General features: G+C 38.5%; 2 long non-coding RNA genes across 4 annotated transcripts in view; one reads left to right on the top strand and one right to left on the bottom strand.

Moving 5' to 3' along the window:
- LOC105471487 (uncharacterized) overlaps nt 1–26,256 on the bottom strand; it is a 73,844-nt gene that overhangs the window by 36,811 nt on the left and 10,777 nt on the right. For both annotated transcript variants that reach the window (XR_981167.2, XR_981165.2), the window contains exons 2-4: nt 22,460–22,581; nt 21,485–21,532; nt 19,157–19,194 (exon numbers count right to left, since the gene is read on the bottom strand). This is a non-coding gene — a long non-coding RNA (uncharacterized lncRNA). The remainder of the gene's footprint in view (nt 1–19,156; nt 19,195–21,484; nt 21,533–22,459; nt 22,582–26,256) is intronic.
- LOC139357484 (uncharacterized) overlaps nt 9,657–26,256 on the top strand; it is an 81,465-nt gene continuing 64,865 nt past the window's right edge. For both annotated transcript variants that reach the window (XR_011610722.1, XR_011610721.1), the window contains exons 1-3: nt 9,657–9,760; nt 14,995–15,173; nt 25,556–25,646. This is a non-coding gene — a long non-coding RNA (uncharacterized lncRNA). The remainder of the gene's footprint in view (nt 9,761–14,994; nt 15,174–25,555; nt 25,647–26,256) is intronic.

The following is a 26,256-nucleotide window of genomic DNA, read 5'->3' on the forward strand; positions in this document are numbered from 1 at the left end:
GGTCAGGAGATCGACACCATCCTGGCTAACACGGTGAAACCCCATCTCTACTAAAAAAAAAAAAAAAAAAATTAGCTGGGCATGGTGGCAGGCGCCTGTAGTCTCAGCTGCTTGGGAGGCTGAGGCAGGACAATGGTGTGAACCTGGGAGGTGGAGCTTGCAGTGAGCCGAGATCCCGCCACTGTACTCCAGCCTGGGCGACAGAGTCAGACTCTGTCTCAAAAAAAAAAAAAAAAAAAAAAAAAAAAAAAAAAATTCTACTGTATTAGATTTTTTAAAACTTTATTACTTTTAAACAATTATAATTACACCAAAAGTTACATAAATAGTATCGTGCACCCTTCTTTCAGCTTCCTCTAATGTTGACATCTTACATGACTATGATAAAAAATCAAAACTAGAAAACTCACTTTGGTACAATACTACTAACTAGACCACACACCTTATTCAGTTGTCATTAATTATGTTGGGTTTAAATTATTTTTTACACTAGATTGTGAGTTCCTCAAAGTCTGGGATCACTTACCTCATTTGTCTTGATATTCATAATGCCTAATGAACACTAGCATCTCAATAAATGTTTTAGAATAAATGAGATGGGAAGCATAGAGAGAAGACTGGAATGAAGATGAGATGAGATAAACTCAAACTTGTTTGTTCACATTATTTTAAAAATTACTGTTGCATCTTTGGGCCGGAAGCAGAATGAAAATGGAACAATAGTCTTGCATGACATTACAATTTTAGTGATATTTCAATGCTGTACTCTGACTTCTTGGTATATATTTTCACATTTGGAAAACAACACATGAATTTTTATTAATGTACTGTACCTCATTCCAATTAAGAAGTTTTTTTAAACGATCGTTTAATAGTTCAGATGCTAAAAACTTTCATTTTACCTAGCTAGTATTTTAGTTAGGATTTTCCAAAAAGAATAGCTAAAAAAAATTATCTAGTATTTATTTTTCTTGCTGAGTTCCACCTCAAAAAAGTCCTATATTAATGAAAAGTTGTCTTACATGGGAAACTGAGAATACAGGAAAACATTTGAAAGGCTTATTGATGAAACTTGAGCAGTTGCACATTCTTCTGTGGCCGCACTTGGAAAATGAAACATTTCTTTTCTATTTGGCAATTTAAAGTCAAGTATATGTTTTATTTCCCAGCTAAGCTACATTTGTGCATTTAAATGATGTGTAAATCATTCTGTGAGGCAGAAAAGTTCAGCCACAGGTCACCAAAGGTGAGGTTATCTGATCCTGGAAGGAACACCAGAGATGAGAGCTCGTGTGTCAAACCTGCCCTTCAGCTATTGCTGACCTTGTTCTATAGATCAACTTAGCGGACTTTTGGAAAAACAGAGGAAAGGGATGACAGTCACTATTTGCCTGCTATGAACAGAGAGATAATGTACATGATCTCTTTTAAACCCCTCCCCAAACCTCACATTGTAGATCATTATTAGCCCTAATTTTCAGATAAGAAAGCAGAAGCTCAGAGATTAAGCAATTTGTCCAAATCACAAAACTATTACATGAAGAGCTGGGGGTCTATCTCACTTTGACTTCTAACCTTATGCTCTTTCTTCTGCGGTTGATGACTTTCTACAAAAGCAGTGGCTTTCTACTTTGACTGAACATTAGAATCACCTGGGTAGCTTCACAAACTCCCAAAATGTAGGTGGCCCCACTCTGGCAGTGGGGCCCAGGTATCTGTATATTTAAAACCACTCCAGGTGATTCTAGTGTGCAGAAAAGTTTAAGAATGAAGGAGAGGCCTCAAAATAGAATAAATAGAAGGCATCCCAGATAGTTTGATTTGGGAAGCATAGAAGGACCCCACATCTAATAATGATCTCCCAAAGTGGACTTCTATGATGCCTAATATTCCTATTACCTTCATCATTTATTTTGGTAAAGGTATCTGTTCTCCAGAAGGCCACTGTTAAAATGTAAATAAGTAACTTAATAGGAGAAATGCATTAATATATGATTGTCCAAGCCCGGATTACATGATTCTGTCTTGGTCAACATTTTTAATCACCACCTTGGAGAAAGATGCACAAGGTTTGCTCATTAAATTTGTAGCTGACACAGACCTAGAAAAGCTAGCTCATTTGTTAGAATCTGAGATCAGACCTTCCCATCCTGTCTCCTCCCTCACCAACAAAAGTCTCTAGAGGCTGAAACACTGGATTCAAATGAAGAATTAATATAAAGTCTTGAGAATGCAGATTCAAAATATGAACAGCGTAAAAACCTGATTTCAAAATAATTCATGTGGAAACAATTCTGGAGATTTTACTACACGTTAAGCTGTATATGGACCCAATAATATGACCTTGCTGATAAAAATGCTGATGAAATCTCAGGTTTCACAAACAGAGGTATCACATTCAGGTCAAGGGGTGTGACCATCCCTTGACCTGTAGACTATTTAAATAATATTAGGGGAATTATGTTTCCAAAGAGACTGAAAAACTAGATAGTGTCCAGATGAAGGGTGGCAATCAGAATGCGGAAGAACCTGGAAACTACATCAACTGAGGAAAAAGCACAGCTGAGATGTCATTTCGTCTGTGGGACTTTCCAGAATATCCCCATATACTTAACTAGAATAATTTCCTTCTTTTCAATGCATTGTTCTTGGTGCATTTTAATCTCATATAACATTATAGGATAGTTAGTGGTATGTTTATTTCCTGATAAACTGTTATGCTCCTGAGGCCAATGACTGTATTTTATTCTTCTTTATTTTCCAACACCTTTTTTATGGTAGATATCACTGAATCACTCTTGTGACATCCTTTGCTATTTGGCTTTCATTTTCTTGAAATTCCCTAATTCAAATTTGCTAAAAGAAATATATTACTTGGCATGAGCTAGGTAACAACCTCTCAGGGATGGGAATATCTGCTCAGGGTTGGCAGTTAGACTAGATCATATTTATTTCAACTGAAGTTTCCATGATTCATAGATTCCTCTAACATGGTTGGTTTAACAGCTGGCAAGCAGAGAGTACAGTTCTGAAGCAACTGGAGCAAAGGTGGTATAATTTAACTAGACCATATAGTGGAATGAAGGGAGGGGAAGTTAGAGACCTGTGTGAGCCACAAAGAGTATAAGTCTTGATGAAGTGCTAATCTGAGATAGAAGCAGTGGGAAAATTAGTACATCAAAGAGGATGGCATGCAAAAAGAAAAAAAATCAATTTTTTTTCTAATTTCTCAGGTTAAACCAGACATGACTATGAAATATTTTCTGCATCTATTTACAATCCCAATCTTGTTCCATTCTTTTCTCCAAGTTTGGTTTATAATTTCTCTTATAATGAAAAAAAATCAAGTAAATTATATGTGACTTCTGTGTCTGGCTCTGTTGGAATATCTAGGGCTATTTCATTTTTCTGTTGTATCACAAATCACCCCAAATCTTAGTGACATAAAAAAGCAACCATTTTATAATGTCCATAAACTCTGCGGATCAGGAATTCAGAAAAGACACAGTGGAAAAGGCTCTTCTCTACTCCTTGATGTCTCCTTGAGCCTCAGCTAGGATTGCTCAAACAGCTAGAGAGCAAGAAGAGCTGAGGCTGAAGGATTGACTTCCATGATGCTTCTTCTCTTGTATATATGGAATTTGGAAGGGATCTCTAAAGAACAGGCTCAGATTGGACTGTTCACAAGACCACCTCTGTGGTCAATTCAGTATGGCAGTCTCCAAGTAGACTTTTAAGATGATGTTTCATGGCTTTAAGAGCAAGTGTTCCAGCAGCATAAAGCAGATGTTGAATGACCATTTATGAATTCTGCTGTAATCCATTAGTTGAAGTAGTTCTAAGTCTGCCCAAACTTAAGGATAGGGGTCAAAGATCTCACCTCTCAAAAGGAGTAGGATCAAAAAGGATTTACAGCCATGTGTTACCACCACAGTAACACACTAATACACTTTCTAAGAATGATCATAAAAATCAGATTAATTTTTTTATTTATTATTATTATTATTTTTTGGAGACGGAGTCTCGCTCTGTCGCCCAGGCTGGAGTGCAGTGGCCGGATCTCAGCTCACTGCAAGCTCCGCCTCCCGGGTCTACGCCATTCTCCTGCCTCAGCCTCCCGAGTAGCTGGGACTACAGGCGCCCGCCACCTCGCCCGGCTAGTTTTTTGTATTTTTTAGTGGAGACGGGGTTTCACTGTGTTAGCCAGGATGGTCTCGATCTCCTGACCTCGTGATCCGCCCGTCTCGGCCTCCCAAAGTGCTGGGATTACAGGCTTGAGCCACCGCCCGGCCAGATTAATTTTTTTAAAGAAGAAGAGGACCCCATCAAAAAACTGCTGATGTAAATAATACTCGAAATGCTAAGATGCCAGTGATAAGGAAATCACAGAGAGATTTTATAACCACTTTTTACTTCAAGGCATTTGTTGATTTTTGAATGGGGAGCCAAGAATTCACTCAGAGGGCCAGAACATATAGCTTCCGTTAAAAGGCAGAGAAGTCAGTGGAAAATCTGGCAATCTCACAGGGCTATAGAGCCAAAAATTAGAGTTTGGAACTACCACGATAGCCAGAATTTGTTGATGGGTGGGGAAGGTGGTGGCAAGATTCTCATTAGATGAAAGAAGTAAGCCCAGCTCTCTGCCTGTTTTCCCTTAAGAAATTTGCTGATTCTACAGAAAAGGAGAATAAGAATCATATAATAAAGCAAATTTTTCTACTTTCTCTTGGTTCTGGGAAGACAAAAAAAGTGACACTTGAGTACTTGGGACACACTTTAGGGAGGGGCCCTACTAGATACATCAGATTATTGATTGAAAAACACTGAGGAGCATGGACAAACCAGATACAGAATTTTGGAAAACTGCAATCCATCTTTGAATTAGCTCAGTGCCCATTTGGCTTAAAGGAGCCTGCTACCATTCTATTTGCTTACCGAAGGATAACATCAACTCTGTGTAGGATAAGATAGCATTATTAAGTGCCTCTAATACTTATTATTAGCAATATCTGGCTATTAGTAAAAAGTATATCCAGGTATGTCAAGAAACAGAACCAAGGGAAAAAAATGACAACAGAAACAGACCTGCAGATGACACATTTCTTAGTGTTATTAGGGATAGACTTTAATGTAATTGGACTTAATACATTCAAGAAAACAGGAATTAATATGGAGAATTTCACTAGATACCTGGCATTTATTTTGAAAACAAAATAGAAGTTATAGAATTAAGCCATAATAGCTGGAACTTGAAATTAAGACTCAATAGATGGGTTTACCAGCAGATCAGACATAGCAGAAAAGTTGATTACTAAATTGGAATATAAATTGGTAGAAAATATCCAGGCCAAAGCACAGAGAGCTAAAATGATACAGAATAGGAAAGATCATAGAGACATATGGGACATAGTGAAGAGCTCAGAGAAAAATAAAATATAAAAAAAAATTTGAAAGGATAATAGTAAAAGTTTCCCAAGACTGACAAATATATCAGCCACAAGAATCCCTATGAACTTCAATAGAGTACACAGGCCAAAAACCCAACCAAGCAAACAAAGAAACAAAAAAATAAACCAAACCAAAGCAAAAAAAATCTCCTCACCTAAGCTCAGAATAATAACGTTTCTGAAAGAAAACAAATAAGAAAACAAAAAGCAGTCAGAGGTTTTTTAATGTATTGCCTTTAAAATAGAAACATTAAAATTTACAGTTGCCTTCTCGACAGGAATGATGGAAGTCAGAAGACAATGGAAAAACATCTTTAAAGATGTTTTTCTAAAACAAAACTAAAAGAAAAATGTTTTTTTTTTTTTTTTTTTTTTTTTGAGACGGAGTCTCGCTCTGTCACCCAGGCTGGAGTGCAGTGGCCGGATCTCAGCTCACTGCAAACTCTGCCTCCCGGGTTCACGCCATTCTCCTGCCTCAGCCTCCCGAGTAGCTGGGACTACAGGCGCCTGCCACCTCGCCCGGCTAAGTTTTTGTATTTTTAGTAGAGACGGGGTTTCACGGTGTTACCCAGGATGGTCTCGATCTCCTGACCTCGTGATCCGCCTGTCTCGGCCTCCCAAAGTGCTGGGATTACAGGCTTGAGCCACCGCGCCCGGCCTTAAAAGAAAAATGTTAACGCAATTTTATATTTGGTAAAACTATTTTTAAAAACTGAAGGTCAAATAATGATGTTTTTGAACAGAAAAAAACTGAGTGAACTCGTCATTAGGAGACTGAAAGAAACGCCAATGGACAGATGGAAAATGATTCTAGAAAGAGCCATGAAAATACAAGAAGTAATGAAGAATTAAGTAAATGTTAAATAGTTAGATAAATATAAATGAGTATTGAACATACGAAACAATAAGTATGCCTTTGGGGGGCTTAAGATGCACAGAATTAAAATACATAATAACAATAACAGAAAAGCCCAAAGTGAGTAAATGGAGGTAAAGTATTCGAAAGTCCTTGTATTATCTGTGAATGGCTAAAAATATTCATTTTTATATAAATCAAGGCTGTATGTTACTGAAAGAATGTATAACTAACAAGATTCTACCTAACTAAAGTATAACTAGCCTGCTTCAACATATAGACTGCAAACATTGGGTTTACCCAAAAGAAGTTAAGAAGGAAGAGGAGAAAGAAAATAACAAGTGAGACAAACAGTCAATAAATAAAGATAAACCCAAGAATCATATGTGTTTTAAATACTACAACTTAAAAATCAAAATGGTCATACTAAACAGAATTAAATCCAACTATATACTGTTTAGACCTTAATTAAAAGGACACACCTACTTTAAATGGGAAACAGAAAAATCAGGTAAAATAATATACCAATCAGGTGAAATAATAGCCTGAAAGGATTCAGAGACCATTTGCTGTCCATGCTGACTCTTTCACTTTATGTATCATGCTGCTGAGGCTCAGAGTGACAGCAAGTCAGGTAGACTAAGGATTCTACAGGATTCTGACTCCCGGGTCCATCATTTTCATCTAACACCATAAATGGAAATTGCCATACTTTCCATGTCTCATTGATTCCCAAACCAGAATGCCATGTTACTCTGAGTAGAGCCCATTCATGCTGGACCGACGGTGTTTGGAGAAAACAGAACTCTAAGAATACGTTTCTGAAATGGTTTCCTTTGTGGAATCTGTGAGAGACTTTTGATTTGCACAGTATGATTGATTTGTAATCTCTGCTGCCCAGCTCAGAGGATGGATGCGTGGGCAGTGAGACATCCCTCTGCATGATACGTTTTTTTTTTTTTCTTTCCCTCATTCTCTTTTCACTTTCTTTCCCATTCAAGATTTATGACTGGGGAAAAGATAAAAGAAAAAACAAATGCAAACTCTAAGCCAAGAGAGTGTTCCTGACTATATTTCAGCTCTCCTAACAAATTGCCTGATCAAGTTCACCTAGCTCAGTCAACAAATCAGATGAGAAATGTTAACCCATTGCCCACCAGTATCACATTGGTGGGGAAGATGACATTTATTTGTCTAACATGATCATGTATTAAAATTAGATATGAATTATAATGCAAAAATAAAAAGTTAGAAATAATTGTGGCAGGTGAGGTATTTGTGTGATTATCTATTTGAAACAATCAGATCAAAGCTACCTTTATCTCCAAAGACAAAAATGATAGTGGCACAACATAGAGCCCTGACTTGGGGTCTGCTTTTGACTTGTCTGTCTCCTGCTTTCCCTGATAGACCTGAGAAGCAGCCTCAGGTTTTTCCCGGTGTCTGGGTTAATTAGAAGTAGAGCAGGAAGTATATATAGCCTGAGGCTTTAGAATCAGATTATATGGTCAATCAAGCTCATTAGCTGTCATAGCAGGGATAACACAAGAAGTCTTTAAAGCCTCTGAGTTATAATGTTTCCTCCTCCAAGACTATAGACTTAAGGACCTACAATTATACCCCTTTCCATAGTCTTCCCCACTAATATAATAGCTAACATTTCTTAAACACTATGAGCTCGGTATCTTAAATGCTTCTTTCATTTAATCCTCATAACAACCCTATGAGGTAAGTACTGCTGTTATTACCACTTTACAGATGAGGACACTCATGTTCAAAAGGATTAAGTAGTACCAAAGCCAGTCACCTAATCAGTGGCCAAGATGGAGTTTGAATCCAGTGGCCTACAGTCCTTAGCACCCATCTGTCTCTAGGACAAAAACTCTGACTTGGACCTCATCTGACTGGGTCCCTGATAGCCTGCTAACTCCTTCTTAGACCCTCGGCCTGAGAGTGGAATCTTTCTACCTGCTCTACAATCTCAAGATCCAGGGAAGAATTCTGTCTTCCCTGGCAGTTACAACTTCCTGAAAGTTTCAACTCTGGCCTCCCTCAAACAGTTCCCTCGCTGCTTCTAAGCTTACAATATCCTTTGGACACTGTGTTTCAAGCCGTACAACTGCTTTTATGAGTACCAGCTGCCAAATCTCAACCAGCCTCTCCTGGTCAGTCCCAGCGCTTTCGCTGTTGCCAACAGAAACTTTGGCTCTCCCGTTCCCAGCATGCCTGGCTCCTGAGTGTGTGCCCGCCATCGCAGTCTGCGGACACATGCAGACTGTTTAACTGGAGCATATAATCATTTCATAGTAAACTCCTAATAAGGCATTCCCAAGAGTATCAGCCTCTGTGACAGCTTGTCAGACCCATATTTCAGGCTGCCTTAGGCTGCCAGGTAGAATTATGAACTGTTGCTGTTTTCTCTGTTTTTCAGTTAGTTATCTTTTGCCATTCTAAATCATTTAAATGATTTGCAGATTTTATTTCAGCTTTTTTTTCTTGATGACATATTCCTCCCCTCCTTTCATTATTATTTTTAAATAAAATTCCTCAGACTTAGCAGGAAAGGCCACTTGAAAGTAAAGTCTCACAAGACAAAATAAATGAGAAGCATAGATTTCCCTCTGTGACCCTTTTGTCATTCTCTATGCATTAAGCAACTGTGCATTAAGCTTAATAACTTTGGGCTAATGTTCAAAAGGGACAATGGAAGCCTTGAAGTGACACTGTGAATATTGAAGTCCAAAGGGTAAAGAGAATGTGATATCCTTCTTATGGCTGATGAGGGAGTGGCCTTATAAAAGGGAAATGAGGGTGTTAGTCTAGATGATCACCGGGGTTCCTTAAAGTTGTAAAATTCTAAGTGGTCAAGGGGGACAGCCCTAATATGATGGGTTAAAGTGTGAAGGTAATCACTTACACCATACTTGGCCCTAATAATTTGTCTACTTCTTATTGATCTGAATGGATATATTGCTGTTAATATCCCAGAAATAATTTGCAGAGGGTCCCTTGAAACTATGTTATAGATTTCAGTGCCATGTAAATGTTCTTGGTTATTTTCTGGCCTGTTACTGAGTCTAAGAAAACTCGTATCTCTTGAGACTCTTGGTTGGAAACCTTAGAAACCAACGCTGGCTACTTAGCAAAAGAGGATTTATTGGAAGGAAGAGCAAGTTACAGAATCAATGGGAGGCTGGAGGACCTAGCATAGAAAATACACCATCATGAAATGACTCTGGCGGCTGGAGAGGAAACTATGTCTTATCGAAGGAAATGTCTGGTCCCCAAGCCACACCTACTGCTGTGATGCACACAACCTCTGAACATTCCCTCTGACTGAGTCACCAAAGAACCAAAGTTCTGAGAATAAGAATCACAATGGCACCTTGGTCACTGTTTCCCAGGTGTCCCGGGGGGATGAAAAGGAATATGATCTCCTAGACTTCTCTAGTGGGAGGTAATAAGAACTGCCTTACCATTAAACCGACATTCAAAGAGGACTTCCACCCAAAAGGAAGTTGGGGAGGAGTATGATCGAATGCGAGACAGCCAAACAAAGCTCAAATGTCTGCGACAATAGTATATTACAATAGGGTGTACACCTACATATGTTACTATGTGGTATGCCTATTGTATTCAAAATATCATTAGTTTTAGGGTCAGATAGACTTTATTAAAAACGTAACCCTGCCACTTTCTAGCTGTGTGACCAGGCAGATGTGTTTTTAGCTCTGGGATTCTCAGACAATTCTTTCTCCTTTTGTCCTTGTAGGCTTAAGGACATGATTCATACAAAAGCTAGCACACAGTAGGTTTTTATTTTTTTACTTTTCTTGGAGGAAGACATGTTCCTCATTTTGTGTCTTAAATAGTGGCTAGCCAAGCAAAACTTTTCTAAAAGACTTTGACAAAGAGTCTTTGAAATGAGGAAATGGAATAAAATGTCATAATTAGTAGCATACAGACAGCTTGAGCCCTGTTCCACAAACAGAAAACCTGTACCAAGATCTGGGAGGACACCTTTTCTCAGCGTTTATACCAAACGGCAAAATATCCTTTACCTTGATAATTGGATGTCTCTCCCTTTGATTGAGAAATTAGATCTCTTCCCCCTCGTGCCGCCACCCATATATTTTACTTGACAATTTAGAATGCTGGGGTGTCTCTGAATTTTGCTGGTGCATTTGCTTAGAATTAATACTATTATCATAAAGGGCCAAGTTTTTAAATTTATTTTCATGCTAAGTTAGCAGGAAAGATCAAAGTCCTTTCATCTTATGACTGAACTGCTCAAGCATCTAAAAATGCCTTCAGGACTTCAGATAGAAGCCACCACAGTACGTGATACATTCTTTTTATAGACTTACAGGTCTATGAGCCTTTTTTTTTTTTTTTTTTTGGCAACCTAATACAGCTAGCTACTGCATTGTGTGGCAAATGAAACAAAGAGGTCTGCTTTCATTAGCCACACTTCCTTAACTAAAAATGCTCAGTCTGCCGTGTGTAGTTTTTTTGTTTGTTTGTTTGTTTGTTCGTTTTCTAGCAGAAAGATGATTCTGACCTGAGCTTGATTAAAACAAAATTTTAGGGTCTTTAAGAAAATTATCCAGTATTAACTTCAGTTAACTAAGAAAGAAATTGATATTTTTAACCAGATTTTAGAGCATATATTAAAGCTTCTGGGGTATATTGGTGAGCCCAGCCAATTTCATTAAATTATCTCAGGCCTGTCATCCTCCAAATCTAACTATGTAAGACATCCAAATATTAAGGAAAATCCCAGTCTTTTGGTAAGTGGTGTCTGGAATGTTCAAATAGAAAAAGTAACTATAACTTCATGGTTATATTCTCTACAAGTATATATACAAATGTTTGCTTGTGAGCATGCTGTTTACCATAAAAACTGAAAGCAGTCTAAATGTCCAGCAGTAGAGGGTTGAGTAGATAAAATGTGGTCTATCTCTCTAAAAGAAAACCTCATTATTGGTAATATCCTGAGGAAAAATGGCATGCAAATTTCATTTCACTATAGGTAAAATACAATTGAAAACAATACGTTCAATATGATCTCAACTTTGTAAATACACAGAGACACAAACAGAAAAAAGACTAGGATGACATTCCAACCACACAGTTATTTTTTCCCTAAGTGGTACAATTGTAGTTGGTTTTTATTTTTTTCCTTTTGTGTATCTGTATTTTCTAGAATTCCAGCAAAAAGAATTAAAAACAGTAAATTATTTAATATAGCAACAAGATATGATTGATGTTATTTTGTTTTCAGACTTTCGACTCTCAAACTTACATCAGATATTAGCAGTGTTACTCACTTCTAGATAAAGTATCGAAGTCGTGGGACCAAAGGGATGAATATGAGACTTACAAACCTTGGATGTGTTATTTCCTACTACTTAAAATTCTTTAACTCCATCCCTAATATGAATGTTTGGCTAGATGTTGCTGACACACTTGCAGATATTTTTCTTTCTGAGTTAAGCTTCAACTACATCCTTCATCATCCTGCCTAATTATTGTTCATATATTTGAGTATGGCCACTGCAGTTAGTAGTTAGTAACCCGAAACATCAACTTATTGAAGAAAAAAATCCTGATGTATAATAATAAATTGTGTTGTTTCCTCCCCCGCCCCCCAAACTCTAAAATATTTATTCTAGTACTGAGAAAAAGTTTGAGTCTGTTTCTTCCAGGCCCCCTGCACTGGTGATTTGTTCCTGGCACAAGCACAGCCTTAAATCTTCACCCTCAAATTAGAATTCTTCTTCTGAAGTCTCACATGCTGGTGAAGTGAATGGCTCTGGCGTCAGAATGCCTGGGTTTAAATTTTAGTTTCACCACCAACTAACAAGCTGTGTGGCTTTGGGCAAGTTAGTTAACCTCTTTATGTTTCAGTTTCCTCCTCTATAATAGGGGAAAAATATTGGCACTTACCCCATGAGGTTACAGTGAAGACTGCTTGAATTAATACGTGTAGAATTTGAAACAGTGGCACACAGTAAGTGCTCTATAAATAAAAGGCATGCTGGCCATTTTCTCTTTGCCCTCCTCATCTCTTCATAAATCCGTCCTCATACTTCTCTGCCTTGCTCGGGGCCCACAGAAACTGACCTCTCTAGACTGCATTCCCCAACTTCCTCACCTCTGGCTTCTAGTTGGGTTTGCCAGTAGATTGTAGGGCAGGAAGAAACAGATGTTCCAGAATTTATTCCTCCCTGTCTTTGCTGCTCCTTTTAGGGATCGGGTAGTGGCTGCATTCTTCTATGGCTACAGTTGGAATGGCAACAGTTCCTGATAGGCAGCCCCTCTCTAGAGCACCCATTTTCATAAGATTTCTCTAACACCATTCCTTTCTCTTGCTTTTCCAGGCCTTGGGACAGTAACAGCTCCCAGTTGTTGCTAATTCCTGGGTGCTTCACCATGCTTTGTTGGTTCCCTGAAGCCTGCCCATGTCTCTCTAAATTGTCTCTTCATTAAATGTTCTCTAGTTAATACCTTTTGAGAGAGCCAAGTGCTTCCTGTTGGGACCCTGACTGATGCAACTGAACATTATTAATATATGTGTCCTTTTGCTCATAGCAGTATTGCAGTCAGAAGAAATTGTTGAGCATAAAAGTGATCCTTTTATTGAGCATGCAAGGTACCAGACAACTTTCAGATTCTTCTGAATTATGAATGCTTCAGGTTTGCTAAACCATCTAAGAATCACACTGGTGAAATCTGAAGGATGGAATTTTTAGTTACTGTTTTATTTGTGCATCAGGAAATCTGCTGCTTAGAAATCACACTAAGCTTTGGATTCTTTTAAGATTCTTGTCTGCTTATACACTGTCTTTGTTCAAAGTGTTCAAGAAAAATGCCGGATTGTGATTTCTACTAAATTTATACCAGGCGACAGTTTTGAGTCAATTAACTATTCATTTACTTATTCATCAAATATAAATTGAGGGCCTGCTCTGTGCCAGGGGAACACACTGCTGGGGAAAATATTGAAAGCAGAAAACAGAGGCAAGGCACAGTCCTTGTGGAACTTAACTTTCTAACTAGGGGGAAAAATTTAATTCTCTGAATGAATATAAACATACATACACACACACACAAACACACACGTGGTAAAATTATAGGTGTGACAGTGCCATGAAGGGAGGCACATGATACCAAAAGAGTCTTTAATAGAGACATATGATCTATCAGGAGATAAGGGAAGGCACTCTCAATACGGTGACATGAGATAAAACCTAAAGAATAAGAATGAGTTGATAAGGGAGAGAATTTCAGAAAGGGGAAAGAGCATGTGCCAAGGCCCTGTGGTGAGTGTGGGCTGTGGTGACAACTGAAGGGATCAGTGTGGCCAGAGGGCAGGAAAGGGAATACATGATGAGGCTGAGAGGAAGCTGAAGGCTAACAGGATGGGGCCTTAAAGACCATGTTCAGCAGTTTGTCTTATTTCTAAGAGCAATGGGACACCATTGGAGGATTTTTAAGCAAGAAATGATGGGACTGGGTTTTGAGTTTTTCAAAAATCATTTTGTCTCTACAGGAGTTGTTGTTCTAAACTCTAGGATTCCAGACCATAAAAACAAGTTGAAATAAGAATAGAGAATGTTCACTAGTTTCTTTGCAGGTGATTAGATAGGAGCTAAAATAATTCATCCTAACCAAAAGGATTCTTCTCAAGGCCTCAGTAGTGACAGGTAATTTCAAGATGTGATCGTTATACGTGTCTGTTTCTAATCAATCCCTGATTCTACATTTTAGCAAGTCAACACTGCTCCATATTTTTGTAACTTTCTGGTAATTTTCATGTCACAGCTGTCACTGGGCTCCCTGCTGGACCCAAGTACACATAACTAATTAATCAATCAATCAAGGAGGAGAGAAAGTCATGTCTGATGCTACAATGAGGATCTTTGCTTGCTAAACTCAATGACTAGTTTAGGGTAGGATTAAGAAACAAGGAGGCCTTCTTAGGAAGCAGAACTTTCAGATTTAAAGATAATTCCTAAGACTAATGGTCTTGTAATTTAGAGTGTGTGCACTGTGGTTACCTTGCTGGTTACTCCATACTATCAAGGGAAGCAAATCTATGGCTGGAACTCCCATTGCTACCCCATCATCAATATGGAGGGAGGTGGGAGGCAGAGAAAGGGAACAACAGGGAGAGGGAAGAATTCCTGGGTTAGGAGTCAGGAGTCTGGATCTAGCTCACCCACTAATCCACTACCTATATAAACTTGGGCAAGTCATTTTAGCTCACAGGGCCTCATTTCTTCATCTGTGAAAAATTAGTCCTATTGAAAGTAAAGAGAGGAATCCATCAAGGGGAGCAGTCACAACTTCAAGTATGGATGGACATAGGATGCCTGCAGACTTGAGTCCTTGGCACTCTGGATGCAGAAAGCTGACTCTGTTTACCCACAGCTGACCATGTTAATTAAAGTTTGCTGCTTTACCTTTTCAATAACCAGGAGGAACAGCAAAGAAGGTCTATCTTACGTGTTTCACTCATCAGATTAGGTCTGATTCTTCTGCTCCGATAGATAAAGGCTAAAGCTCAGTGGTGCTTCCCATTAGAGGAGTATCATGTAAAATATTTGCACACATGAGGCAGTGTACCTGCAGAACCAGCCTAATCTGGTTCAATTTTGTGTAATAAAATGGTGACTTGTTTTTCAGTTGCCATGGAACCCACGTTGCAAGTTATGTAACCTGAGCATACCCAGATGAGTGAAGTGCACAGCCATGGGCGGAACCTAGGTACTTGGACCAAAGAACAGGGTTTGAGTTAAGACGTGAACACCACATGCTGGCGTGATCCATGATCCAATCAGATTGAGCCCTGGCATCACCCTCTGGTAAGATCCAGTCAGATCACACCTCCCAGCATCACTTCATTGCAGGATCCAATCAGACCATATCTCATTACCCTCTACCTAAAAAACCTGCCCCACTATCCAGCTTAGGGGGACAGATTTGGGTGTTGCCTCCTGTCTCCTTGCCAGTCAATCCACAACAAGCCTTTCTACAAAAACCTGGTGTTTTGGTGTTGGACTTTCTGTTGCATGTGGGTAAAGAGACTGAGTTTGGTTCAGAAACAGCAGCCATCTTCCATTTTAAGTCATGCATCCTGGAATACCTGACCTCTAAGATTGTCACAATAAATAAAGAGTAGATGGGGGAAGCACATCAGCTTTCAATTGCCGTTGCCCAAAAGTGACACACATCACTTCTACTCATTATACATTGGGTAGAACTAGCCATATGGCCTAGTCTTTGGTCCATGGGAAGCTGGGAATAGTAGAATAAATGAAATTTAGGTGAGCGTGGTCACATGACAACTCCAATCAATTTGTAGAAAAATACCTGGATACCTGGTGGAAAAGGTACTGAGTCTGATCCAAATTCAGCAAGGAAAAAATGCCATGCATATGCTAGGGCATAGTGGTATACTGTCTGGCAACACATTTCTTCTTCAGCCAGAATACACTTTTTATCTTTTTGATGTCTCTGAGAAATGAAATTAGTCAAGAAGAGGTTGTGTGATTGGTATAAACTAATGGGAAAGGACATTGGAAAGTCTTTGGAATATTTTAAGCTGTCTACGAAAAACTAGTAAATGAGTAACTACTTGAGAGTTAGATGGAGTTCTTAACCCAGTATCCGCAGGCACTGAGAAGTCATCTATGGGGCTTCTGGTGGATCTAACTAGCAATATAGATTGCAGATGTGTGTATGCTTGTAAAAATGTAAAGTTTCTGGCTACTGTGGTCACATATAGAGCTAGGAGTGCACATAACCCAAAGGAAATAACAGAGATAAGAGCAAACATTTTGCTCCCTGGAATCCACATCCTCAGGTCTGCTCACCTTGGCTTAGGGAAGGAGGGTTTACTTCAGCAACCGGATGCTGCCCACCTCCCGATGCTGCCCACCTTCCCCAGCCCTGCCTACCTAACTCCCTGGACTTGATTCATTGCTCATCCAGATCTGTGGCACCAATTACATTTCACATAACAGCTGGTCTGCCAATCCCAGACACTCCAAAAACAGTCTGTCCTATTGTTGCCTCCATCTGACAAGACCCAGGAGAGGGGAGAAGAAATCTTCTAACTCTGATCTTGAGGGTATGTCCAGGGGTGTCAGTTTTCTCCACTGTAAAACTCATACATTGCACGGCGTGCTTTGTTTCCCAGATTTTTAGGATCCATTTCACTCGTGGTAAGTATTTTAATTTAAATCACAGGACATGCAACCTGTGATTTCATAAAAACACAAATAAAATTAAAAATGGAGGAAGAAAAGAGATCAGAGGAAAAGTGCCTGAGTAAAGATTAATTTCTACCACATATGTTTGTTAAAAATATGTGAGTATGTCTTGTACTAAGCACTTTCCACATCTGAGTGCACCTTTGCTATGAAGGAGGAACAGTTACAAATGGAGAGACGGAGAAGGCAGAAGTTCAGTCATGAAGCCGGGATTTGAATCCAGATGTGTCTGACATCAGAGCTCATACTGCCTCCAAACCACACAGCTACACTTCCCCACAAAGCACTGAGAGAAGATGACAGAAAAAAATCACAGAGAAAGCGAGTCAAAGTTGAAATGGGTGGGGGGGGGACAGGGGAACAGAGGGGCAGGACAGTGGTGGGGATAGGGATTGGAAAAGACAAAAAGTAAAACCTTCCTTGTGGCCCCAGTGGGTCGAATAGATTGAAAAAGCCTCTCAGCAAGGAGGTGTTTGAATGACACATTTCTCCTCAAATCTGAAGGGCAACAGGATGGTGGATTTGTGAGTCTCTGAGAACCTGCACTGTGAGATGGAAAATGATCAGATGAGTTTAGCGCTTTGGAAAACAGACCAGAAGCTCCTGCCGGCAGAGCCAGCAGCACAGGGAGGCCAGGCAGGCACTGCAACCCGTAGTCATAAAAAAAGATTTTCTGGAAAGCAAAACGCTGAAGACAAACAAGGGTGGAGAAGGAAAGGCCCTACTACTAAGCATTCTAGTTCCTTCTTTTATAATAAATGTTCATGAGTGCATTTTTGACCTAAAAATTTCAGTCCTTGTCTCCACATATTCCCACTGGGGGTTGAAGACCCAGACTCTGGTGCCCAATGCTGTACCAGAAGAGTCTCCTTCTGAATGCAGAGGTTTCATCCTCCTTTCAGAAGAATTAGCCATGCTTTTAATTGCTTCAGACAATTTCGGGTGGTGATAGAAAAATATAGACAGTTTATCAGAATGGAAAGGTCCTTCTTGAAATCACAAAAAAATTTTTTTCTCATGACAAGTTTCTTAACTCAAGACAAAAGAAAAAGCTGAATGAAGTGACTTTAAAAGAAAAAGGTAAAGCAGTTTTTCTGAAACACGGGGGTTGAGACACTCCAGTGTTTCCAGTCAAAGAAAAACGTGATATATGCCAGACTTGTGTGATGCTAAGCCTAAGTGACTGCGAATTAATTGAAAAATATCCTGGATAACTTGAGTTGCAGTGAGCCCATCAGGTCGCTTCGAAACAAAGGCAGAGAGAGTGCTTTTGTTTGGTTGCAGGTGCAGATGACCTTGCAAGAAGCACACTATAAATTGCTGTAATTGTGGGATGATAAGCCAGGTTGATAGATTTCTGTCACTCTCCCTCAGTAAAAAATGGGCTCACCTTCCTGAAGTCTACAGAGGCATATACATCAAGAAGCACATCATTGCTTCTGAGTTTCTGAGGCAAGACAGGTTTCTCTGTCCATTTACAAACATCCAGAAGGAGTATCCACATTTTGCCTATCCACAGGAATTCACCTTTATTGCAGCATCATTTTCGTATCTTTTTCTTGAAGTTTTATTCCATTTCTCTTTGTTTCTAAACGTGAATGTGGCTTTGGACAATAACATCCTGGTGTGATTAGGAAACAGGGCCAGTAGGGGAAAACCCCCCAACAATGGGCTTATTTCCCCTTTGTTTTTTAGACCAAGTAAACACAACCAAAAGGGACATAAAAAAGGGAAGGAGGATGCTTATTGATCACTTTGTAGGAGCAAAGCAGAAAGACTTAAGGAGTCCTGCTGTGAAGTCTCTGCTGCTGCAACATAAAGTAGAGTGTTGTGGCTCAGGCAACCCTAGACTCGGCTGTCAATAGAAAGACCATGTTAGAATTTATAGCACATATTCTGTACTTTATTTAGGAAACATTTCTGGTTTTTTTTTTTTTTTTCTTTTCCATTCAGAAAATAGCATGCTGCAGCATAGAAACCCTTCTGCTGTTTCCTTGAGCCAGTGAGAAAAAAAATTCAACAACATGGATGTTCTTTTGTCTGAAAACCAAGGGTTATGATTTAGGGGTATACACTGACGCAGAATCCTTAGGAAATGTGCACGAGGCGTAGTATAGGAGTTAAGAGGCTGGATTTTGGAATCAGATAAACCCGGTAGTGAACCCCAGCTTGGCTGTGTAACCTGGGGTCTGTTATATGATTTCTCTAAGCCTCAGTATCCCTGGGTGCTTCAAATAGAAGCACTATTACCTCGCTGACAGGGTTAAAATGAGGATTAGAGATGATACAGGAAAAGTGGCACAGTGCCTAGTGCATAGTAGCTCTAAAAAAAAGGTGTTTTTCACTCTACAAAGGAGCACTTTAGTGTACAGATGTGCTTCTAGCGGTATCTATCATGTCACATGAGAAAACAGCATAAAAAATAGAAAAAGTACTCACTCAAATAAACATAATATATATAGACTTTGGAGTCAGACATCTCCACAGAAGCTCCACACTAGCTATGTGGCCACTGGAAAGTAGCTTAATTCCCTCAGGTCCCCTTTTTCTTATCTATATGTTAGAAGTAATACCTTCTTCATAGAAATATTGTGAGGAGCCAATGGTGTCTCTAAAAATAAACAAACAAGTAAATAAATAAACATAATGTCTGGCACATAGTAAGCACTCAGTATATACTTTCTCTTATCTTCCTTTCCCACTGAAAAATAATAACAAGAGACTATGAAGAGTGTGTTATTCCTGACTTCCAACATTAACTCTATAAATTACATCCACTATGTTTTCTACAGTTTTAAGCAACAATTTACTTTGTACATTGTATTAGTCAGCGTTCTCCAGAGAAACAGAACTAATAAAATGTGTGTGTCTGGAGAGAGATATTTATTTTGAGGAATTGGCTCATGTGATTATAGAGGCTGGCAAGTCCAAAATCTGCAGTGGTCTGGCAGATTGGAGTCCCAGGATGAGTCGATGCTACAGTTTAAGTTCAAAGGCTGTCACATGAGAGGCCCAGGGAAGAGCTGATGTTGCAGTTGAAGTCCAAAGGCAGCCTGCCAGAAAATTCTCTCTTGCTCAGGGAGGTCAGTCTTTTGTTCTATTCGGGCCTTCAACTGATTGGATGAGGTCCATTCATACTATGGAGGGTAATCTACTTCACTCAAAATCTACAGTTTAAATATCAACCTCATCCAAAACACAAAAACAAAGAAAAACCTCAGAGCAACATCTAGAATAATGTTTGACCAAACATCTGTGTGCTAAGACCCAGTCAAGTGGATGCATAAAATTAACCACCACACGTATCTTTAATCATTTCAAAGAGACTCCTCTTTGAAAACAAAGAAGGGCAACCAGCTGATTAAACCAGGTTTGAGAAATTAGAAATGAAACTGTTGATGGAGAAATTCCTTTCTTCTATTAGCCTTGGATCCTTGGGGTTAGGGCTGGGACACAGGATGGATGGTAGTGTATCCTGATTTTTGTAATGCAAGATTTCAGCATTTTGTTCTACCCCACAAAAGTTCCTATCCCCCTTGGACTAAAAGATGAATGTCTCTATCACTAAAGTAGAGTGTCCATCACTGACTTTGCTAACATAGTTCATGTTTGTTACTGCCCTTCCAACATGATTTCTATAACAAATAGTAAGAGAGATCTAATGTTATCTGATTCTAGCTTAAAGATAAAGGGGAAGTCTAATCTTCATGTGACACGGCATATTCTTCTAAATATGGGAAGCAGTATGCATGGCATTTTTTGGTGTTTTTTCTGTAACTGTATACTGCATTTCACATGCACCAATTGCTTTGGGACTGGTGGCAAAATAGCTATGTAAGTTGTTTCTAAAGGCTGTATTCTGAAACACCTTTCTAAATGCTCCGCTTAATTTTTTTTCCCACACTGTAATTCATTGGTGGCCTTTTCTACAATGAATTGTTGGAATTAACCAATAAATCAGCAGGAAAAGACATGCCAATTTCCTTCCCAGTTGATAAATTACAGTGTGGGCTTGGCATAGTACGTTTTATTTTGTGAGTGTGTCCGTGTGTGTGTGTGTATGTGTGTGTATTGTCCCCTTCCCCCAATTTTCTTTTCAAGAAATTCTGGAATATTGGAGCTTCTATTTTGCTTGCCAATTTTAATAGGCAATACATAGTATTCTATTTCTATCATGTATTATAAAAATCTGTTAATCTATGGGTGATAGTTATTGACAATTAGAAAATAGTATTATTCCAGGTTTGCTCATATGCATTTGCTATAAAAATGATTTGCTTTTCATTCTTATACCCAATTTGTTTATGTTCATCAGAATTTCTCTACCTCTCAGGCCTCAGTTTTCTCAGTAACTAACATGTTATTACTGTATTTAAAGAGCAGTGTTTCCTATTAATCCACAGGTCAGTAACTGTAAATAATGCTGTAATCCTCTTTCTTTAACAAAATATTAATGTAGTAAAGAAAATAACATTTCTTCAGGGTGGGAATGTTTAATAATCTATTCTCATGAAATATAAGAAATCAACCCTGTGCCCAAATATATTACCAATAAGGCCCTCAGACAAATCTACTTATAAAATGACAATGCTGGTCAGTAACAGCAATAAAAGTAGCTTAGTGTCCCTCTTGGGAAGCCATTCTACTATCTACATGTACAATGTGTTTTCTTTACATTCCTCTCTTATTACTGTGTGGTGATATAAACAGAGAGGTCATTGTGGATCACCCAGGCCAACCTACCCTGAGAGCCCACCATCTACATGGTCTGGCTCACTTCTATGAGGTAGAACCTCTCACTTCTTAGATTCTTCAGGGCATAAGGTCAAGTTCTTAATTGATCAAGTAAGAACACAATATTTCAGATGGTTTTGGAGATGATTGATTGGAAAGTGACTTACCCAGTGCTGAGTGCGAAGTAGCCCATTGGTAGGTGTGCATTCTTTGTTCTGCAAAGAAGTGACAAAAGCCTTAGAGAGAATGTTGGGAAACATTGAAACTAATGGAGGAGAAAAAGGAAAAGTAGTTAAAAAAACCCAAGATAATCAAGAAAAGACAGGGCCCAGGAGAGACAAGGCCATGGAAAGTCAAAGGAAGTTAATGTTCATGAAAATTTTATGACACAGTCTCTGAGAGCAAACAGAGTCTAGGACAAGAGAAACTAAAATGTTCTTTTCTAACAGTTTTTTTAAAATAGTGTGCCCCTGTGCTCTGTCACCATTCAGGACCAGCATGTTAACACCAGGGCCAGACCTTTTAAATAATTCAGTCTCCTGACAAGGAGTAAAATATGGAATATGAGAGAGACCTGGCTTAATAGAAAAATCACATAAAATAAAAAAGATCTGGGAGTTGAATTGAATGCAAGCTCCAGGTGAGGCACCAGTGTAAGACAGAAAAAAAGAGAAAGATACAACATGAATTAATAGAGAAAGGACATCATTAGCAAGGGAGATTAAAGTGATGCGCTAATAGATTAAATATGAAATGCTCTGGCCCACACTACAGGTGAAACTCTTTAGGAAGGACTTGTACAATTAGACTGTGACCAAATGAAAGCAGCCGAAATAATGAGAATGTCCAAAAAACATATTAATTGAGGAGAAGTTCCAGAAACAGAGAATGCTTCTTTAACCTGTAAGTTCCAGAAACAGAGAATGCTTCTTTAACCTGTATATCAACAAAAGTCTTAGCAGGAAACAGAATCCAGCTCAGATAATTCAAGGGACTTTAATGAAGTGGCAGCTTACAAAGGTGTAGACAAGGTTAAGGGATTCATGGAGGAAGGACTATTGGACAGGAACCATAGTCACAAAAGGACATAAATACAACCAAAAATGTAGATACCAGTAAACAGCAAGAAGGAAATTCCCTACCTCTTTTTCCTTCTGATCTCCAAGTTCCTCTTGGTCCTTCCCTTTGATCAAACCGAAATGGGAATCAGGTGGCAAGAGAGCCTGTGTTTCTCTCCATAAGGTTTAGTTTCCTGGGACCTATACTAGGGCATACAAGGCAGAGAATGGATCACAGACAGTGTTCAGGAAGGAGAACCAATGGAGAAAACTCAGTACAACTTGAAAAATAACAGACCTCAAATATTTGTAGAGCTGAACTATAGAACAACAGTTATTCATCAACAGTTATCATAGGGGAGCAGTATATTGACTCAGTGTACTGAAGAGCATGCTAATGATACAACCTACCTAACAAGGAAAGGGCCTGCCACCTAAATTAATGAGTTCCCTATTTTTATGGAGTTGATCTGTAGTTGGATGGTTATTTGCTTGGGGAATTGTAGATGTAATTTCTGCTTAGGGTTCTTCAAATTCAGACACTATTATTCATGAGCCTTTACTATTTCCATCTTTCTACCAAGATCAACCTAGTGTTTCCTTAAATATTATAATTCTTGTCACTCTTTTTTTTTTCTAATAATATAGCCATCTAAGCTTCTTGGATTGCTAAAAATGTGGGAATTGATATCTCATGTTGAACATTGGCTTAAACATTACAGATAATAGCAAATTCTGTTGCCCAAAGGTGAATTATTCTCCTTCTGGATTACCTATGACATTTGGCTGCCTTCCTCCATTGCTTTGCATATTTAATAGGCTGTTTTTTAAAATCACTGTCACCTTCCCAAGAAAGCTACACTAATTGTTCCCCTTGTTTTATGTCTGTCAGATAAGCAAACTTGCCTCTTGTTTCTGTCTCCAGAAAATGCTTTCAGCCAATGCAATGTTAGAAGGAAACAGTCAACATATCCATGTGGTTTTATAGCAGAGGTACAGGAATTAGGAGAGAGACATGGGCTCCCATCCTGGATCTGCCACTAATTAGCTTTCTTAAATTATTCAAGTCACTTTAATTCTCCAGAACTCAAATGTATCATCTGTATAGTTAGGGGGTTGAATTTGCTTATCCTGGAGGAAAAAGGTTAAAGTCTACGGTTCTAGCTCTGTTTTAGAATCTCATACCTTACGAGAAAGAATTTGGGTTTCCAATTCCCCAATCTCCTCACATTTGATCCCCTCTTGATTCAGGGCTTGCTAAAACAAGCCTATAAAACATCACTTAGTTTACTGTTCTTGTATTATCCTTGCTAATCTATCCCTTCAATTCACAGGGTGGATAATGGAAATTCTCTTTGTATCTCTGTAAACTAATCTATTATTGAAAACTATTATTGAGAATTTATTTTAATTTGCAGCCATTTGCCTTCTTAAGACAAAGGAATCTATCGAGACAACATATTGCTCACAGTACAGGACCAAAAATCTTTTCCCTACCCTACCATCCACCCAAGAAGGGCTTGAGTAACCTATAAAATAAAACCTAGTTTTTGGATCAGTACCACGACTGTCTCTTCTACCCTAAAAGCATCACCAAACACCTGTTCAGATTTCCACAAAACATAGTAACCTCTTTTGTTGAACTGAAGGTCACCTGTTTCAGAAGCCATTGTTTGTCTTTGACACCTAGTGGAAGAATGAGGATGAAGCAGTAAAGAGAGCCTCAAATAAGCTGTGGAGGAGATATTTTTCAATGGAGATTAGGACACATCAAACTGTGGTCACTATGTATTGAGACCAGAGTTAGTTCAAGAAGTTTGAGCTAAGGAGCACATCTCTTTTCTTGACCTTCCCTCCAATACTGGGGGCTCCACCCCAGCATGGAAATCTTCCTGGGATGTTAATTTATTCCTCTTTTTGATCCAGCTCTATTAAACAGTCCTTGATGGCTATCAGTGAGTTAATCTAGTAAATCATACCTGTGAGCTTAATTAATGTTTATAAAATTCCTCAGTATCTTGGAACGAAAGGAGGTAAATGCTCAAATTAGAAAGTGTAACTATTATTATTGTGTGTGTGTGTGTGTGTTTTCCATTGAACCTAGACCTCAGTTATATGGCATTGACGGTCCTGAGACTCTGAGATTCATTAATTTCAGCTGACTCTTAGGAGGACTTTGCGAGACTTTGCAAATGATCCTGGGAACACCTCATTTCAATTTCTGTAGAGTACATTATCTTTACTCATTAAAAAATTATCACAGTGATGGATTCTGCTTAATTTAAATTGACTTCTTTGTGGGGGGAAAAAGGCAATTAAAGTTAAGAAAATTTAAAAGGATTCCTAGGTGGGGGAAAGTATTTCAGTGGGACAATAAAATGGCAACTTGACACTCACACAACGTGATTCTTGTTTTCTCTGATTAGAGAAAACATTCTCTCTGAGCTACTCTCTGAAGGCTTTTAGGCCAAATTGGTGAACTTGTGCTATATGGAAACGGTTTTGTACCAACCCTTTAAAAATAACCAAAGCAGATACTCACCTCTCAAAGTAGGAAATTAACGATAGTGTCTCAAACTGATAAGCAAAAATAAGGTTTATTGTTTAGTGAGATGGAAATATCTTTAACATAACAAATGGGGTGACCAACAAATAATACACATTTGTCTGAGACTACCTTGGTTTTACCACTAACTGTCCCCCCATCTCAGGAAACCTCTCAGTTTTGGGGAAACAGGAACTGCTGGTCACCTTTGAAATAGATACGAAGTTTAAAAGTGGTTTTTCAAATATTTTTGCAAGACAGAAATCTTAGCATGGCATATTTGACTTAGGCTAGGTTTGACAGATAAAATGCAGGATACCTAGTTAAATTTGAATTTCAGATAAAGAATCATTATTTAATATAAGTACATTGCAAACATTGTCCCAACGATTGCATGGAACATGTTTATATTTAAAGGTATTTATTGTTTACCTGCAATTCAAATTTAACTGAGCATCTTGTATCTTTATTTGCTAAATTTGGCTACCCTAATTTAGGTGCCTCAAAAGAACCAAGAGGTGGGGAAAAGGACTAGAGCTTTTCTTTCTAAGCTTTTCAGTACTCTTTGAGTTTTAAATTATCTAAATATATGGCTTTGACTTAAAATTTACAATTTAAATATAATACAATTTTAGCAGAGAAGAAGGAAGGTAGCTGTACATGGCAGGGGAAGTAACATTGAAGCAGGAAGAACAAGTGGTGAATGGGGGACAGAAGAAAAATACGGTAGGTTGAACATTATTTTGTCAAGCTGATTCAGATAAAGGAAAGACCTTCTAGAGGGTCTGTTTTTTTTTTTTTTTTTTTTTTTTTTGCCTTCTTCCTTTTCTTCTTCTTTCTTCCTTGTTCTTCTTAGGTTTCATTAACTTCATTTCTAGTCATTGATTATTTTCACCTGAGTTCTTCCTGGCTACTCAGGGTTTTTCTTTTTGTTCTTTTTTTTTTTTTAATTCCACTTAAGCCAGATTCTAACTTGACAGTTTCAAATATTTTTCAGAAGGTAGAAATTTGGCATTGCTTATTTGATTTAACTAGGTGCCAGGTGAAATACAGGATGTCCAGTTAAATTTGAATTTCAGATAAAGAATAATTATTTAGCATAAATATGTTGCAAACATTGTCCCAACTATTGCATGGGACATGTTTATATTTTTAACGTATTTGTTATTTAACTGAAATTCAAATTTAACTGGGCATCCTGTATTTTCATTTGCTAAATCTGGTAACCCTGGTTTAAGTGTCCCTCTCCCTCTCCCCGCCCCAGATGATATTTAGGGTGGGGAAATGATCAGGGACTGGAATCTAGAAGAGTTGGATTTGTTATTTAACTTCCCTG

The sequence above is a fragment of the Macaca nemestrina genome, chromosome 12, assembly GCF_043159975.1.
Source record: "Macaca nemestrina isolate mMacNem1 chromosome 12, mMacNem.hap1, whole genome shotgun sequence".
Taxonomy (NCBI): Eukaryota; Metazoa; Chordata; class Mammalia; order Primates; family Cercopithecidae; genus Macaca; species Macaca nemestrina.